Source organism: Simochromis diagramma, unplaced genomic scaffold (genome assembly GCF_900408965.1).
Source record: "Simochromis diagramma unplaced genomic scaffold, fSimDia1.1 OVJJ01000602.1, whole genome shotgun sequence".
NCBI lineage: Eukaryota > Metazoa > Chordata > Actinopteri > Cichliformes > Cichlidae > Simochromis > Simochromis diagramma.
In genome coordinates, this window is record NW_024387040.1 from 13216467 (window position 1) to 13236002 (window position 19536).

The following is a 19536-nucleotide window of genomic DNA, read 5'->3' on the forward strand; positions in this document are numbered from 1 at the left end:
GCTTCAATATGGGCCTTGTGATGATAAAAGCCACCAGATTCTGTCTACTATTGAACCTGCACGTTCACAGTTTTAGCCCAAAATGATGGATCCCACTTGAAGAATGGGGATCTCACACTCACAAAATAATTGCTGGCAAGAATATAGAAACTTATCAAAAACACACTCTGATTTCCATCCCACTTGGCTCTGTTTGAATTATCAGTTATCTTGAAATGTTTACACAGAACAGTGACAGTTCAGAGAATAATGTGATCTGTAAGAATATGGAATATCTTGACAGGAAATGTGATTTTATACAGTTTTTCAGAAGGACACTCCTTATACACATACCCTATGAATAAAATAAAGCTAAATGCTGATTTAGATTTATTTCGCTTTCTGGACTACATGTTTTTCCTTTTCTTCACTCTGCCTCTAAAATGTTATGGTTACTTTCCTCCACTGCTTTCCCCTCTTTCAGTAGAGGTTATATTTTATCCACAAGAGAGCCATTATTTAGGGTCTCCATCTCTGCTGTCCTCCTCCTTGCAGCTCTCCTGACTCAGTGCCATTCTCCTTTGTCATTCTAATCTTTTCCTCTGGCATCAGTACTTTGTTTTGACCTCCGGCCTGCATATCTGTGTATTTGTGTGAGTGCATGCAAGTCTCATTTGTGGAACCTGCTTTCATGGTTAAAGGTATAGGATAATGAAGGACAGTCTAGGCAAGACTCTTCCTCATAGAATCTTCCTTTCTTTATCTATATGAAAAAAAAAAAAAAAAAGGATTTTTAATAATGTCTTTCTGATATGGGGCAAAGTGACACCCTGTCTGAAACACAAATTAATCAAAATAGACAAAGAGACTATACCTTGTTGAAATAATTAGAACACATTTTTTAATACTAATGCACAAATATCAGTTTTCTGAGATAAAGTCATTAAAAATTTTTGAATAGCTTCTGGGCATTAGTGCTATAGGCCAGTTAAATTTCAATAGCTTAGTTATGATTAGGGTCACTACTATCTAAAGTAATGGATTTTTGTATCTGTGGTGAATTTTGAATGTTTTCAGGCACAAAAGGTCTATAAAAGCACTTGGCAAGCAAAGATTTATAAACTACAGAGATGTCAAAGAGGTTAAAGAATAATTTAATAGAGCCAAGGTGATGTCTTAAGACCACAATTCCTATTTTAGGACTCTAATAATAACTCACAAGACGGAATAAACTCAAAATGCAACTTTATTTAGGAGGATAAACAGACTCTGCAAAAAAGCCAATTTAAGGGAAGGCAAACATAATGCAAAGTACTAAACAACTGGATGGGAGAACATGCGGAAGAACTGACAGGAGACAACAGAAAATAAGCTGTGCGACACAAAACAACAGTAACCTCAAAAGCAGGTGGTGTTTTAAATACCGAATAGGTAATCAGGGAGATGGGAAACACCAGGGTACACAGCTGAAACTAATCAAAACAATGGGACAGGGAAAGCAAAACTAGATACAGGAAAAAAAGACAGAAACTACCAAAATAAGACAGACAGGAACAACATGAGAGAACACCAAACATAGAAACTGCCAATGAATAGACATAATGAGACAGAAAGTTGGAATCCAGGGAATTCCTGTAAACTATATCTAAAATTACAAACATAGCAGACAAAAATAAAACCTAGAAAACCTGAGAATAGAATCACGAGATCAGGAGATATCAAATAAAAATGCAAAACTATGAACATTATGTACAAACAAATATAATAGATATATAAGATAAGATATATATAGATATATATATATATATATATATATATATATATTTTTTTTTTTTTTTTTTCTTCTCCTTGATGATTGTAAAGTTGAAAGACTGTTAAGCAGTACTTAAGATACCATATCAGCCACATGAACTCTTTGAATTAGAATTACAACATCAGGTTGTGTGGCAAAGACCCGACATTTATGGTAAACATCATCTCTGGTGACAGTGAATATTAAGCTCAAATGACCTGAACTTAGGTGTGTTTGAGGTGACATTGCGAAAGGGGTAAGACCTTGACCTACTTATCAGATTTCACTTTATTTTTCTTTACTCTAAAATTCAATTTAGATTTAAATTTTTTTGACACAATGGAGGAGAACTAAGTGGAAATGCATATTTGTAAGTGATCAAAAAAAGAAGCTTCCAGGCAGCCATTCAAAAGCATCAGAGCTCCAGGAGCTTCATAGGGTTTGGATTTGTAGGACTTACCACCCAGATTTAAATTCACTATTGGTTTGGTCTTATACTGTCTTAAATCATAATTTTCATGTACAAACTAAAATTATGTACAATCTAATTTGTAATTTGTTATACATTTCTACTAAATTACACTGGCACTTTGGATTTTTGTAATATATTTTCCACATCTAAGTGCTCAGTTTTTAATACACACTGAACATGTGACCAAATGTTCACTGTGACCAACTAGTGCGTCCACCAAGCTGCAAAATATTAAACTAGTGTTTAGGTTAGGGAAATAGGCACTAAAATGTGTGAGTTCAGGTGTGGCAGGGTGTGGTTTGTGGCTCAGCTGCAGGAGAACACCACGTACATATCCTTTGTCCTTTGTGTGCTTCAACAACGAAATATCTGGGGGGTTTGACAGAGTTTGTATCACTCACTGTATTTGGCAATACAGGAATGCAACGAATAACTTAAATAGTTGCATTTACTGTACATTGAAATAAAACAGTACCATTATTAGTGTACTTTGCATACCTTGCCCCGGGGTAGAAATGAAAGGTAATTACAAACAAACAAACAAAACTAAAAAAAAATGCCACAATAAAGTGGGTGTCAGTAGACTTAAGAGAAGCACCCAAAATTATTTCATTGATATCACATGTTGTTATTTTTTGTCTTAAGTACAGTCTTTGATTACATTAGATAACATTCCACTCAATGGTTATTTTGTATGGAAAATGAGGAAAGTTTAGTCAGTACTGCATAACTGTCTGCTTCTCTGAGCTGTGAAGTATTTAGTCAAGTCATCTAGGGTCATCTAGTTTCTTCGTGTTGCACTCAATAGTAATAGTAAAACAACAGTTAGTCTTACCACATTAGCGCATGTCACCAATGAAGGAGAAGGAATAGGAGGATTTCTTCTATAATAGATCGAAAGATCTTGTCCTTGGGCACCTCACCATCTCCTAGGCCAAGGGGGAAATCAAAGCTCCAACTCAAGAGAATTTCAAAAGGTCTATCCATCCATTTTCTTCTGCTTATCCTTATCAGGGTGACGGAGGGGCTGGAGCCTATCCCAGATACCATAGGGCGAGAGTAGGGGGTACACCCTGGGCAGGTTGCCAGTCTGTTGTAGGATTAATGCAGAGAGACAAACAACTATTCTCACTAACAACCTAACAATCACAAATATGGGCAATTTAGAATCACCAATTAATCTAACCCCACTAATCGCATGTCTTTGGATTGTGGGAGGAAGCTGGAGTATCGGGAGAGAACTCACGCAAACACGGAGAACATGCAAACGCCACACAGAAAGTCGACCTTGGGACCTTCTTGCTGTGAGGCAAGAGAGCTAACCACCGTGCCAGCAGTTAAAAGGTATCCAAGAAAACCCCAGCCAACATTAAAACCTTATTGTCATGGTATTACAATCATCTGTGGCCATATTTCACTTAACAAAATGTAATAACAACTTCATGTATGACCTTTCTTTTTTAAACACTACAAAGGTAGCTTACCTTTTCATCAGACAGTGAAAAGGCAATGTTTTAAACAAAGTTTTAAATCCTTTCTGCCTTAGTTATGAAACATTTTAAATATTTCATAACTAAGTCAAAATTTCTTTTAGCAGTTTTTAAATCATGAATTATGATATGATATGAGTGCACATAACCTCTCATACACAACCAAAAACACTAAACACCTCTACAAAGCACAAACAATGCAGTGGTACAGCAATACCCAATTACACACACACCCAAGCAGAGCTATAGCTCACACTTGTGACCCAAGTTTCCTGTGTAAAGAACAAAATATGTTCCCCTCTACAAAAAAGTAATAAAGATACATCTACACCACCAAGTTGCACCTGGCAAAAAAACACTTACTTCAGCAACATGTCATACTGGCTGACATGCCAACACTATAGTTAGCTACATTAGCTTAGATAAAATCTCACGTGATTATTCACTCACCAAGGAAAGTAGTTCAGCTTTATGAAGCTTGTTGCCTGTCGCCTTGGTTACTTCTACTTTAAATTGTAAAGACTTTTAGAGATACGAAAGGTTTTAGCTTCTGCTTTAGCTGACATTGCATTCTAATAGAGCGCAAGTCAAATCTTCTCCCTCCAATAGGATTCCCATAAAGCCATGTAAACCAAGAAATTGAAAACTTTTCAAAATGAACTTAAAAAAATCCATAAATTAACCAAATAACTAAGTCTTTAATCCTAATGTGTTAAATAAAGATTTAAAAAAAAAGCAGAATAAAATATGAATGCACTGCTTCAACTGGGTTCCAAACACCAATGTTTAAAAAATAAATAAATAAAAGAGCTAGATATTCTCAGAGCAACAACAGGTACAAAATTAAAGAGTATGGCCACTCACAGAAAAAAGAAAAAAAAAAACGTAATAACGAGAAAACAGGACGGAAAATACAAAGCAGCACAACACCACCCACATCTTAACTGACATGTGAGAATCACATGTGAGTCTCACACATGTACCACAGCATGAGTAAAAAAGTGATCCACCTCTATGCTTTGCAGATGACCACTATAATATGGATTAGAGTAAGTGGTATTACACAGACACCCACCTTCTCAGTGAGGCCACCAGCATGTGAGATAATTCCCATCAATATTTCACTGGGAGAGTGACAGTAGGGCATGAACTGATGCAGCTCAGGAAAAATCAAAATTTCTTGCCTTTGACAGATCATAACTCAGCTGCTACAATCCATCACAGTAAAAGGTGAGGCCCACAAGGAAAGTTACTGACAGGGATTTGACTTACCGCTGTTTGCACGGTAGCTTGTTGAGTTTGAACTATTAGAAAAAGGAAGCTTTATATTCTGGTCCAATGTGTTTTGTGTTATGCAGCATCTTTGGTGCAAGATTCCAGACTTGTTTCAATTGCCATTTCAAAGAGACAAGTTTTAGTGAAATGATCCAATCTCCTGAACTTGCTCGTATAGACTTCAGAAGCCTAATCTAGAATGTGAGGACTCCTCAAAGGTGTAAGGACTTGGCATCTACATATGCACCTCACAATATACTTGCACTACTGGTCATCTAACTACTAACTAACTAGTCATCCAATCCGTGGCGGGTTTACTAAAATATGCCTGATTAACAATGTTCCGCTTACCTTTCAGCGGTGTCCATTAATGGTTAGCATTTATTTCTTCTGTGTGTGCATTCTTAGCCATCATCACACATGCGCTGCAGCCTGTTTAGACAATACCCGGTGGGTACTAAACAGTCATTAAACAGTCTTTAACTCACCAGCTATTGAGGCAATTTGAGCCACTGTAAGAATAGCACAGTTAATGGTCCAGTGAACTTACAGTTAACACATGGTCATCATGTCCTTGCGTGTTGCACACTATACACCGTCAGCATTGTCACCTAAATAAAACAGTATTCCCAGTAGTGACAACACAGCTAGTGCAAAATCTGGACGATGCCCCAGCCTGATTTCTGTAGCAGCTGTGTTCTTTCAGTAGATTGTTCATTCAGTATTGTCATAACTGCGATGTGATTTGTTCTGTTGTCAAAGCCTTCCTTTGCAGAGCTGCTGCACAGTTTACTATACGCTTATACAAAAGATGATGTGTACATTAATGCAGGATTCAGAGTACAGAGCAAGATGCATTAAATTTGAGGTCAAACTGTGCTCTGTGTATTTTATATCCATCTCTTTTCTTCTCGTTATTCAGTTCAGGGAGACCTAGTGGCAGGAACCTATCCCAACAGTCCTAGAGCAAGAGGCAGAGTACACCCTGGACAGGTCGGCAGTCGGTCACAGGGCTGACACAAACGGAGACAGACAACAATTCATGTTCACATTCACACCTACAGCCAATTCAGCATCAGCAATGGAGAGAACCCACACGTACACAGCGAGAACATGCAAACTCCACACAGAACGGCCCCAGGTGGCCAATTTGAACTCAGCACGTTCTTGTTGTGAGGCAACAGCGCTAACCACTGCACCACCATGCTGCCTGATATGGTTCACAGTATTTCTTTATCATTAGTAAATACAGAAGCTGGAAGACTGACTTATTGCCATTCAGTGCATATTGACTCTCGACAGTCAAACTGACCCAGGTGGAGTGAATCACCAAACAGTACAATTCTTCATGCAAATAAATCTACTTTTATCACTTATTTAAATATATATTTTTCCCCACAATGCCTTGTGATTTTTTGCTCCTAGGTCATCCACTGTGTGGAAATATATTGATAATGGCTAGTATATGTTGCAATCAGCATTTGCAAAGCTGCACAAGGGCAAGATGGTGAAACAGCTGCAGAAAAAACTGAAGTCACGAATTTAATAATCAGTGAAGTAGATAATATGCAACATTAATTTTTCCTGCTTGTTTTTTTTTAAACATTTTCTTTGTAGATGTAATCATACTCCGTGAAAATACCTTTTTTATCACTCAGTAGCAATACTTTGTGGTGTTAGGGTGGATTTGAGTTGGCATTTAAGTGTGGCTACATGAACTTAAGAACTTAAGCCTGAACCAGAATAGAAAATTGTATTTGAAAAGAAGTCATAGTTACTAATCATTCTGTTAATATTATATTCTTCTCTTTAGGCAGCTGAGATTGCCTATTAGAGACAGAGGTTTGTGCACAGGTGGAAATCAATGGCACTGAAGCTCACTGTGGGTGTTCCCTATTGTGTGTGCCACCAAAGACTGAGGCACAATCAGACATATAGTTCCCGCAAGAGCAGGAAAAAAACAAGTTTGCACACTTCAGAGTCTGAGCCAGAAATATATTCAATGCAATGTAGCCATGGGAGGTTTGCACATAATAGACCCTGCTGTCACACTCACAGCTGCAATAAAATGTGATTTATATTTTTATATCAAAGGTAAAGTTAGTGTGGACTTTAGTTCTATTATAATGTATGATGAATCAGCTTAAATAAAGTGAAGCGGTTAGACTCTAATAACTGTCCAAAGTCATATTATTCTAATGGCTTTTTTTTTTTAAGTAAACATATTCTGAAGTTAACTAGAATATAATCTATCACAAATTAATTCACAGTGTGATTTATCCTATATGGACATTCAGAAAGTGTGATATACAGAATGTTAACAAAGGCAAGACTGTTTTAAAATGTGCTGTCTACCAGTATGCTATGCAAACGAGAAGGCTGTGGTTCATTCGAAATATCCCTTATTGTTCAGTAATCATAAAAGTCAAGTCCAGCTGCAAGCTGTGAACTGAAAAGGAAAGAGACATCATCTTCTGAATTGCTACTGAAAAGAAGCTAAGATAGATTGAATGTTTTACTACCTCTGCAGTTCCAGCAGCTGCAGGGTCTGTATTTTCCGAACACAAACGACAGTCACCTTCTCAAATGTGTGAAGTAGCATATCTTTTTCTTTATAAAATGCATTTTGTCATTTTTGCTTTTAGTTCTTTGGAAGCCAGCAGGGAGATGGCCATCTGTAAACCCTTCTTCTCCGAATTCCTGTGAAACCACTAAATGTAAATCAAAATATAATAAATTTAAACATAGTGAAATAATAAAGCACTGTTTCTGCCTCAGAGCATGTGAAATGATTTACCATGTTGCCATTTCCCTCTTCTGTAGTACTTAAGTGATGCATGAATCATGGAAAGGGAAAAAGAAAACATGCACTTTATTCAAAAGGATTACAATCCAGGAAGAAATACAGACTCTCCAGTGTCTTTACAAAAACATTGCAACGATGAAAAATATAAATAAATAAATGTGACTATTACAATATTAATCTGATTTGCTTCTACACTATAATTAATATTTTAGAAGCATGATTTGTGACTTAATCTATAATTCCATTGTCCTTGACTGAAACTGATGGTCGGTGTTATATTTATCCAGTCCCGATTTTCTTGGATATTAATTATTTTAATATTCGTAGGCAAGAGGTTTTGTCACAGACACAAAAGTGATTGATTATTCAGTGTAACCATATAAAAACAGATGAAATTATCACATTTGTGACAGTTTTTCTTTCTTTCAGAGTCCCTGGTCTCTGGCTGGCGCACCTGCATTTCATTATCTGATCATCATCTTCAGTATATCAACTCTATCGTGAACGTTCGCCCCTCGCCAGATCCTATCAAGAGCTCAAGTGATCCTCCTTTGGCTGACATCTAACTACTCATCTGATCACTGCCAAGCAGTAACTTCCTGTATGAATAATGAAGATGACAAGGAAATGTAATAAAAAGTTTATTGGATTTACCTGAATAGCACAAAGTTGATTCTGCTCATCTGGACGTTGTGTTTTCAGTGGGACAAATGCTTTATTTAAATGACTGAAGTTGATTTCATTTGTTCCTCTGTCAAATCATCTGTCTACTCATTCCAAAATGTGAACACTGGCATCCTCAAGAGTCTCTCTTGTCTTTTAAGTATAGGTGTAACCTGCACTTAAACTGGCTGTCTGCAGGAAATGTAGAATGTTCTTACAGTGGTGGTCAAATATTTTCACACACTCATCACAGGCGTGGATATCACGGTAATTTGGGGGTTTTAATGATTTATTTTAACTGTTCTTTTTCCAGGGTGGAACAATTGTGCATACATCTTTGATAAGGATTGGGTGCACAACACATACAAGCTGAAATATATATATACACTCACTATGTGTATTTATGTATACACTATATATACTCACTATACTACTCTTCGATGTCTGGAATGTCTTTTATAGAATCTTGACAAGACCAGGGCCTGTAAAGTTCTTGTCATTTATCATGACTGTCAACAACTACAGTAATAATAATATAATATATGGTAAATGGCCTGTATTTGTAAAGCGCTTTACTAGTCCCTAAGGACCCCAAAGCGCTTTACACATCCAGTCATCCACCCATTCGTGATGGCAAGCTACATTGTAGCCACAGCCACCCTGGGGTGAACTGACAGAGGTGAGGCTGCCGGACACTGGCGCCACCGGGCCCTCTGACCACCACCAGTAGGCAACGGGTGAAGTGTCTTGCCCAAGGACACAACGACCGAGACTGTCCAAGCCGGGGCTCGAACCGGCAACCTTCCGATTACAAGGCGAACTCCCAACTCTTGAGCCACAATCGCCATGATTAATATAATAATAATAGTAATGACTTAATTTGAAACGGAGCTTTACAACAGTTGCTGACGTCACAAGGGCTACGTCCATTTTTTATATACAGTCTATGATCCCTGCCTACCCACTTCACACAACACCACCTACACCCTTCTGCCAGCCACAGATGTCTGCCAACCCTAACTTTAGCTTCAACTTTTTTTAATGAATTTATTTAACTCTCTCAATGGACTACGTCTACATTTCAGTTCATTTGTTGCCAGATTCACCTCACCTTGATTTGCACTGCTTGATAAAACTAAAAATGTAAGCACCTTTTATTTTCAAGACATTACATGTTGAATTTGCAAATTTTGCTTAAAAATAAAATCTAAACTATTGGAATCACTTATACAATGTAAAAAAATAAAAAAATAAATAAAAATTAGCTCAAGCCCAGCCAAAGTACAAAACAGCCCTCTGTGGAGGTTAGCCATGATGAGCCACAGGCTGTTTAAAAATTCTTTGTAAAAAAAGGTAAGGTAGTATTTTATTTCCAGAATCTTAGCATAGATAACATGGATTTATAACTAAATATTGTGTTAACTGTAATGAAAGCGAACTGCACTTTTAAATTGAGCACTTATGGCAATTTTCATTTATTACAAATTTATCAAGACACAGCAGGAAACTATCAGTACTGCTGGGCAAGATCCACTGCTTCCTAAAGTAGAACACTTTTCTTTTTCTCTGTAATGGAACCACAAGCATGAGCCTGGGGTTATGTGCGGTACCTAGGAAGGGATAAGAAATGGTCTAAATCCTAAAGCGCAGGCTTTTTAGACAGATTACTACCAATAGTTTTCTATACATGTTTGGAAACATGTATTGGATTTGCAAGCACTAGCCTGTATCAGACTGCAGTACCATCAGGAATAACTGTTCAACACACAACTGAAGTAAATCAAAGCTCCAGAAAGCTTTCATTTACTGTTCTAACCACCCACTGTCTGCTGGGCTTTTCAGGGGAAGAAATCCTCTGGCACACAGGAAATAAACATTTTCTGCTTCCAGCAGCAGATGAACTGGATTGTTACTGAACTGCCAAATCTCAGCAAAGACTAAATGACTACAATTTCATCACCAAATATCATCATTTGTAATATTAAAAAAAAAAGATTCTGTAGTGTTGGCCTAAAAATGTTCAATGGAAACTGCAGCGAGTTGTCCAATGGTTATATAACTGCCAGCAAGATAAACAAAGTGATAAGAAAATATGGAACTTGGGACCAACTGCAAGAATTTGAATGCATTAAATATGGAATATGCTTCACAGAGCAACAAAAAAAAAAGTTTGATATATAAATTCGAAGCACGGTCAGATCAAACCTGTGTTCACAAACCGTTTTGCAGAACTTTAAATGTCACCACTGTAAAACCTGCAACCCTCCACAACTTTCAGTTTTTTCAGTAGCACAAGTTTAAAACACACAAACAAACAAACCAGTTATTAGGAGCTACTTTTGGCTGCTCCCTTATTCACAAGTGGTCTGTACAGCGGGTAGCTCCACGTATTTGATTTGGCAGATCTGAATATAATATGAAAGTAAATAGACTCTATACGTATATATTTAATTTCCCTGACTACAGCTTAGTAAACAATTTAGACAGCCAAATTAAGTTTCACATTCTTTTGAGATGCTCTAGAGTAACTTCACATGAATAAATTAACTTTGAGCTCATACACCCTGCTATACTGGCTTCTTTCAGAAGACAAAAAAAATTTAACAAACGTTTTAAATTTCATTGTCAGTCTTTTCAAACAAAGTCAAAATGAACTCATGTGGTGCAGTGAACATTTGTTCAAATCTAGTGATTTCATTTATTCATTATTGATTATTTCAAAGATAACAAAGACTGAAGAAATACTGTATGTCAGCTAAAATATTTAATGAAACATTCATCAAATAAGGGACAACACACAAAGGATACCAGCTTCATAGAAGAGCGATTTCATTAAAAAAAAAAAAAAAGTGTTTCAGTACCTCACGTTAAAGAAATTAGACAAAGAGTTTGGGATAAGTTAGTATAAATGTAGGTTATATATGATACTTGTGAGACAGTGTGCAAGTGAGGAAAGTGGACATTATAAAGTGTCATGATCCAGCAGTTATGACAATAACATGCAAACGGTCATGGTCCCTGTGTCTTCCTGGCCGGCCCAGTGAGGCTACATGTTTTGTTTTGTTTTTTTCACTCTTTCTCTCTTCTGTCTTTGCTCTGCCTGTGCGGAGCTCACTGTGGCTCCCACGCACCTGCCAGTAATCACGCACCTGTGGCTCATTATCCTGCCTTCCCTGGCCACTACTTAAGGCGGTGGCTCACAGCTTCTCGCTGCTGGACCGTTGTTTAGACACACGTTAGCGCCCATCATCTCTCATGGTTTCCCCAGTGGTTTCCTGGTTCTGCTTGTTTGTACATAGATTTCCTGGACCTGTCCTGTAACCCTCTTCCCTGATTCCTGAGCGTAAGTGTTTGGTAGTTTGGTGTCAGGTGTTAGTACAGAGCAAGTGTGCGGAGATTGGGACGAGTGGAGCGTGGATCCGTGAGCGAGTGTGGAGCACCTTTCCCCTTCCTGCCTGTGGATGTCTGGAGCCCTGACCTTTCCACTCACTTTGTATATAGCTCACTTGGTGTTGTAAATAAGAACTGTTTGATTTAATCCCAGAGTCTGCGCTCGAGTTTGTTCCTTCAGCCTTGACACAGAAAGAAACACACAGAAAGAGCCCAGCTGGCTGAAGAATTCAAATCCGGGGCTTGCTGTGCCACCCCTTTAGTAAACTTCCCATCATGAGAATAACTGAGAAAAAAATGCATTATAATATATGATAACAGTGTCTCTATGACAACCAGACACGAACACCTTTTCTTTTACTTAGGATCCTTTAAAGATCGATAGTCTATTTGGTAGCCATACAAATGCCACTGAAAATTCATCTGACAGATTTTCAATCCTGAAATGTTCCTTAAAACAACTCTGCAACATCTTCCTGGTTGGATGAAAAAGAATTCATTGATTTGTCAGAGGAAAATCAATCAGCCCGTCTTTCTAGTTTAAGGTGACACAAGGTGATGGAAAAATACAGCTTCATTGTACTTTATGTACCCAGAAGGAAGTAGTACAGACCCAAGGACACTAGTTGTCAGTGTTCAATTGAAAAATTTGTGAAAATAACAGATTTTTTGTTTTCACTGTGATATACTCTATTGGTGTCGGTGTGATTATTTAGTAACAGAGTATATGGCAAATGTCATAAAGAAGCAATAAAATAAAACATTTCATTAAAGAAAATGAAAACAAGTGCTGTGTAAGAATGCTTCACAGTATTTACCCTTTTAAATGTTAAAAAAAACATTGTAAAGTTTTTATATCTACAATTGTCTGGTAATAGCAACCCACAATCTCTATATACAGTAAGTAGTAAATTGGCCTGCACATTAAACTGCAGTCTAGAATATAATTTTTTAGCGTTCTCTTCACAGTCATTTGTGATACTGAGTGCATTTTTAGGATAAAAATACTTGCTTCTTTCTTCACCCAGTGAGGGCCGGAGTTACCTTAATTGCGCTAGGGTTGTACAGTAATGTGGCCGTATGATTGATTGATAGATAGATAGATAGATAGATATATAGATATAGATAGATATATAGATATATAGATATATAGATATATATATATATATATATATATATATAGAAAGAGATATAGAGATAGATAGATAGATAGATAGATAGATATATATATATATATATATATATATATATATATATATATATATATATATATATATATATATATATATATATATATATATATATATATATGAGATATATATATATATGAGCACAGGATGGCGTGCAAACAAATGAGGCTTTCTGACAGTTTTTAAAATGCCAAATATCTGCCTGGCAGCAAAGACAAGTTGCTATCCTAAGGGACATTTAGCATGGCAGCCTTTCAGCCATCTGTGAATAGGGGGATTGGTTTATTTATTTATTTGCTAATTAGGTCCTTTCTCCTTGTTCTCAGCCAGCAGTTTTTTTTTTTTCAACTGTCCAAACTATACAGTCTGTCTGAATCTTCTATAATAGTTCCAATGCAACGCCTACATAGTACGTGACATGCAGAAAGGATAACTGAATAGTTATAGACTGAAATTCATGTAAGGCCAGCATATATATTCCTAAAGTGTAATGTGATGTAAAGGGGTTTGAATGTAAAACAACCATAGGCATGTTTGCACTGCTCCCAGACTGAGAGGAACACTTATTCTGAGGATATAACATGTCTATTTGAAGAATACATTTAATACAGAAGATCCCAGTAAAATCCCTGTAAAATGCTCTCTGAGATGTTTTAAATCCAGGAAGGGTTTGCTGAGGAGGCACATTCCTTTTCAGCAATGGCCAATTTTAGATGCAGACTAACACTTAACAAAATATCCAGTAAAACCACTGCAGCTTTGTAAGACTTCTGCTTTGCTCAATAGCACAATATTTGATGAGTTACAGCAGGCAAAGAGCATGTGATCTCTGCAACCTTCACTATTTTTACCTGGATGAAATTAAATTTCTGTCTTTTGAAGATCTGTAGGGAATTTTTTCATCTTCAGTGAATTCCTGGCAGTAGAAAGGTGACAGGAAATTAGAAAATGACAAAGATGGGGAATGATATGCTACAGAGGTTCTCAACCAGATGCAAACTGGGAACATTTTGGCTGAAGGGTGAAGAGATCAAACGTGTAAGTATTCAGTTTTACTTCTTTATTATCATAGAGAGTGTATTAGTAATTTGTACAGTACATGTTTTAGCCAAGGTCTGAAAATCTAATAAATCTCAGCTTGTTTCTATTTGAACTTTTTGCAATTCTACATGAAAACAGTCATTCTGAGCTTTGGAAAGTTGAACACATGAGACAGCTGATTTAGACACGTTTTGGATAACTAGAAATTAAAATAGAACCTTAGAAGGTGTGCCCTACACTACCTACACTACATACTTACAGTAACATTCACAGATGAAAAACTGCAAGCACTTGCAAGTGGTTACTCTAAAGTGGTAATAAAAACAAAATATGCACATTTAATGGGAGACAGACCGCTACCTTCACAGCTCATTATAACCATTCCGTGGATGGTCAGTAATGACACTTGATATGAGAATACACAACATCCTGTTGAGAATAATCCATTACACACCACAAATGACTTTCAGGTATACCATTTGTCTCTACAACTGGGATTGCAGATGCAGGTTTTAAGGGGGAGGGTCAAGAAGTCATTACTATGATAATGCAATGCAAAGACCGGAGGCAAGGAGCCAACAATTGATCTTGAAATTGGCATGCTGTCACCATGACTGGTCTCAACTCCATTGAGATAAACAAATGTGCAGCCTAAAAAAAGAACAATCAATCCTGCATCCTCGGGCTCCAAAGCTGGTAAAATGATTATTTTCCGTGACGTTATCAGATTAAAATGTAAGTACCTTAAAAATGCCAGGACTATTCAAGCTACAGTGAGGTTTTAAATTTGTAACTGTCAGCGCCTGAGTACTGGGATGAGACAATATCGTGATCGGTGAAAAATACAAACCATAATGTATTCATTTTATTTAAGGTCAAGTTGGATGGAATTTACAACAGCACACAATAAAAACTGTATTATTTGTTTTATGCTTATTTATGGTTAGTTTGTGGTGATCACAGATATTTTTTCTACGATTTGTCTGATATCAAACCGTTTCAAGGTCAGAGTGATGGGGCTGCATCTCGAGAGATAGAACATGAATTCAAAATAGACAATTGCATCTAAATAAACTGGTTCTTGGATTAGAATGAATGGTGCCGTGTTCTGGTTTCCCTTCTATGACTACCCATTGCTGTGGCTCTTTGACTTTGGTAATAACAACCCATTTACTGTTTTTGTCTTTGACAAGAGCCTTTACAGCTGTCACAAAAGTCATATTTAATCCATCCACCCAACAGTAAAATATTGTTAGAATCCCAGAATTGACCACAACGATTAAGTTTCGCCACTCTTAGCAAACAAGTGCAGGGTGAACACTCAAGCATTTAAAGCCCATTTCATTTAAAGGAATATCCAACAAATGTTGTCTACAGAAGACATCAGGGACAAGACTGCAGATACATACTGTACATAACATTGCTGAAGCTTATCCAATTAAGACATAACCTTTGCGCTCAGTGTGGAGGTCAGTGGAGAAGCGGCTACTGAGGGTTCACACAGTGCTGACTTAATCCCTGCATCAGATGTGCTGAATCTTAACTCACATTGCTACATAGTTGCATCATGTTGAAGGATAATGTCAGGTCACCGCTGTCTATTAGATTAGATTTAGGTTCTGGATTTCTACGTTTGCATAATACATTTAAAGAATTCAGCCAGTGCTCTTTACCAAATCAGCTGAGTCTAATAAGCTTGAATTTTTCCTCATCAGTGATAAGCAAATAGTTAAATGGATATGGTTTGAATGCATTATTCCTCTTTTTCTTAGGATAAATGATAGAAAAGTGCTTTATAATGAATGATAGCTGTTTGGGAGCTTGGGGATTGCATCCAGCAATCCACAGCTAGGAATAAATCAGGCATAAATATTATATCAACCGAATATGTGCTGTAAAGCATATACTCATTTGTTATGAGAGGATCTGGAATGGTGCAACACTTGGCTTTATTTCTTTCAATTTTTTAAGGCAAAGAAGTAACAAAAATACAGTGACCCAGATCTACAGGTGTAAACAAACAAGTCAAGTTGATGCAACTAAATTTTCTGCTAAGAGTTATTTTATTTATAACGAAAAATAACAGAATTACATCTTTAAAGCATGTGTAATGACTATAAAAACAAACAAACATGACAAAACATATCAAGAGTAAATGCCTAAATCTTTCTTCCAAAAAGGTTGCTGTAATCATTATTTGTATACTGTATACAACACAACCAGTTTTTTTTTTTTTTTAACTTCTCTTGTTATTCTAATTAAACTGAATCTAATTGCACTCTTGCCTAACCTTTTATTTTTTTGTGTTCAACAAACCAAACATGACCCACTGGCAAGTAATACACCGAGTCACTGCTTGAAACATTTCAATTTCTGTTGTCAACTTTTTCCCATTAAGGACTTTGTCTTGATGGAACTTAATCAGAAATTACTGACTTGGGTCAAAACCTGCCACCTTTAGTCATTTAATATGTCTGGGCATTGGACTCATTTATTGGCCGTGGCATGCAAAATTAAGGTAGCTCACAGCAAGGGTTTTGGTAAAAATGGAGATTCATTAAAGTTCATTCTAATGCCTCAAGGGAAATCAACAGTGATAGAGTCAAAGGGCTTTACCGTAATCCAGTCTGCCCAGATATGAGTAATACAATCAGCAGTGCATTATGAGTAATAAAGTGGAGAATATTTAGGCTGCTCAAAGACTTGAGGGGCCAATCATTCAACGGGGAAATGATTCAAATAGACAAAGACCCTCTGTCTCTGAGTTGTCATGCACATCCTGAAGTCCCTAAAGTCAAGCTTCAGTTTTACTCAGGTGGCTAAGTTGGATTTTGAAGTAACAACCACTTCACCGCATATATTTATGAATAATTTACCATCAATAATACGATTCTGTGTAATGGCTTTGATTAGTTAGATATGGTCAATGTAACATTCATGCAACTCTAGTATTAATAAAAACGTGTCCTTAAAGCCAACACATCCTTGTGCCTGACGGTGGCAGTTTATTATAGGCATATCTATGTTTGACGTCCATGTTCATATACTTGTCACAGGCATTAGTCTGAGGCACAGACCGCTTCCAATGACTCCACTTTATGCCCAAATAATTAAAGTTTTGGTCATCAAATTCATTTTCCACCCCACGTCCCAAGACCTCAGAGGAATCGTTTCAGAGTGGGGAAAATGCAGTATCAGCATTTAAAGGCAATGGCCGTGATTTATAATGTTTTGTCAAAATTTCACTGGGAAAGAAGCTATAAAGCTTCATTTAGTTTATTCTGCACTTTGCTCAGCACTTATTAAAAGGTTAGCTTTTTTATTATTATTAAGAACTTTTGCATTTTTGTTATTTTACCAGTGGCAATGATTTGAGTTTCATTGTATTAATATTTTTTTTGTAAAGGTTTAAATATGGGTTTCATAGATAATTATTAATTTAAGTGAATGCAGTGCTCAGTCTTGTGTAGTATTGTGCCTGTCAAGAGATTTTTGCTTCATTAAGGCTAAGCTATCATTGAAAGGGTTTTTCAAGTGGATGCTGCTGTCTTTTATGTGAATTTAGGTTATTCTTTGTCATTCAGGAGTGGATTTAGCTTAGACAGAAGGGACTTATGAACTATTAGTTTGGAAGCCACTTTGGATTTGTGCTTGTTGTTTGTGTTGCTTATAATATGTGACACATTTCTGTTGCAAAACATAGACCTGCTTAACATTCATTCATGTTAGTAAGGTATATAATGCACATAATCCACAGTATACAATGCACCATTTACAGTTTAGGTGAATGACATTAAGATGTTACAATGCAATGTGGCATTCTTTCTACTTGTACCACCCACCTAAACATTAATCTAGAACAAGTACCCGTACTCATAACAACACTTTCTGATTATAGAGGCTCACACTACAATGGGCCCACACTACAACAACAGCTTATTAGCAGCTTAAGGAACATGACATAGAGTCCAAGGTACTGGCAGAGCCTCCAAACTCCACAAATCTCAATCCATTAAGGGATTTACAAAAACAAACAAAATCCATGGAAGCCCCTCCCCACAACTCACAGGACCCAGAGGATCTGCTGTGAGAGTATTTTTGCCAGGCACCACTGGACATCTCCAGATGCCCCATGTTGAAGCCAAAGGGTCAGAGTAAAGCAGAAGAGGGGACCAGTACATTATTAGGTAGCTGGTTTTAGTGTTGTTTCTGACTGGTGTAAATCCCAGTACAGCCCGTAGAATATGTTTTCTTTGTCCTACATCTGTCAAAGAAGAGACTTTTCTGTCAGCTGACATCCATAATTATTAAATTGTGACCAACAAAGATTCTACATCATTCCCTGACAGCATCGTTTGCTGTCATACATCAGTAGTTTCGGTGACTCTTTGATCAGTAAACCACCAATGTTGGTAGGCTTTTCCCCAAAGAAGTGCACAGGCTGCCAAACACATCAAGTCTTTTTAATTTTTTTTTAAAATTTTTTATTTATGACTGATTTCCTGGAGGCATGTGGAACTTGCAGATTTTCTTTAAAGTCCCACATGGGTTGCAGAGGATGCCCCGTGCACAGCGGCAGTTTTCTTATAGCTGGGAGTATTATTAGACCGGTATCAAGCTCTGAAAAGCAGCAAATCTTTTATGTTTTCTTCATGTCCTAAATGGCTCATATCCTAAAACATCACTACATTAAAACCAATAAATGAAGTATATGCTCTTTCTTTTCTTGGAATTATGAGATTTATTGTATATGCAAAGAGACTGAACTAGCACGTTTCAGTACCATGGATAGAGACAGATGAAGCGACTCTGATCAACACTTTCATTCACACACACACACACAGTGAGCAAGAGGGCTTTGAGTGTTTCAGCACCATGGGTGGATACACAGAGAAACTTGGTTTTGAATGTTTCATAACTGTGGACAGAAACAGAGGAAACAAGACTTGAGTGGTGCCCAAGTCAATTGCTAGATACAGAACACATGCCAGACGGGTTTTTGTTGTAGAGCTTCGGATTGGGGGGGAACCCCCCCCCCCACTGCAACCCAATACAAACATGTAGCCCAGACGTAAAACAAAAAAAAAGTATCAAAATTACCAGAGATTGCATGTTTAGACTGAAAGTTAAAGACTCCTTATATATTTGTATATATGTGAGCATTTTACATATATTGAAATTAAGAGCTTTTAGCCAGTTTGATGCTTAATTTCAATCTTGCTGCAGGCTTGTGGGTTCAAATGAGAACAAAACAGACTAATTCAATTACAGATTGTACTGAACGGGAAAGCGCTCTGAGGTTAAAACACTTCTAAAATCTCCATCAATACACGATCTGAATCTTGATTGCCTGTTTCATATCACAGAGAAGCTGCTGAACAAATAATTCAAGGCAGCCTGGAGGGATTCATTGATGAAACCGCAAGACCCTCTGATAT

General features: G+C 37.0%; 1 protein-coding gene across 1 annotated transcript in view; it reads right to left on the minus strand.

Annotated features, from left to right (window-relative positions):
* Positions 1 to 19536, minus strand: part of LOC120741228 (cadherin-18-like) — a 180656-nt gene that overhangs the window by 147147 nt on the left and 13973 nt on the right.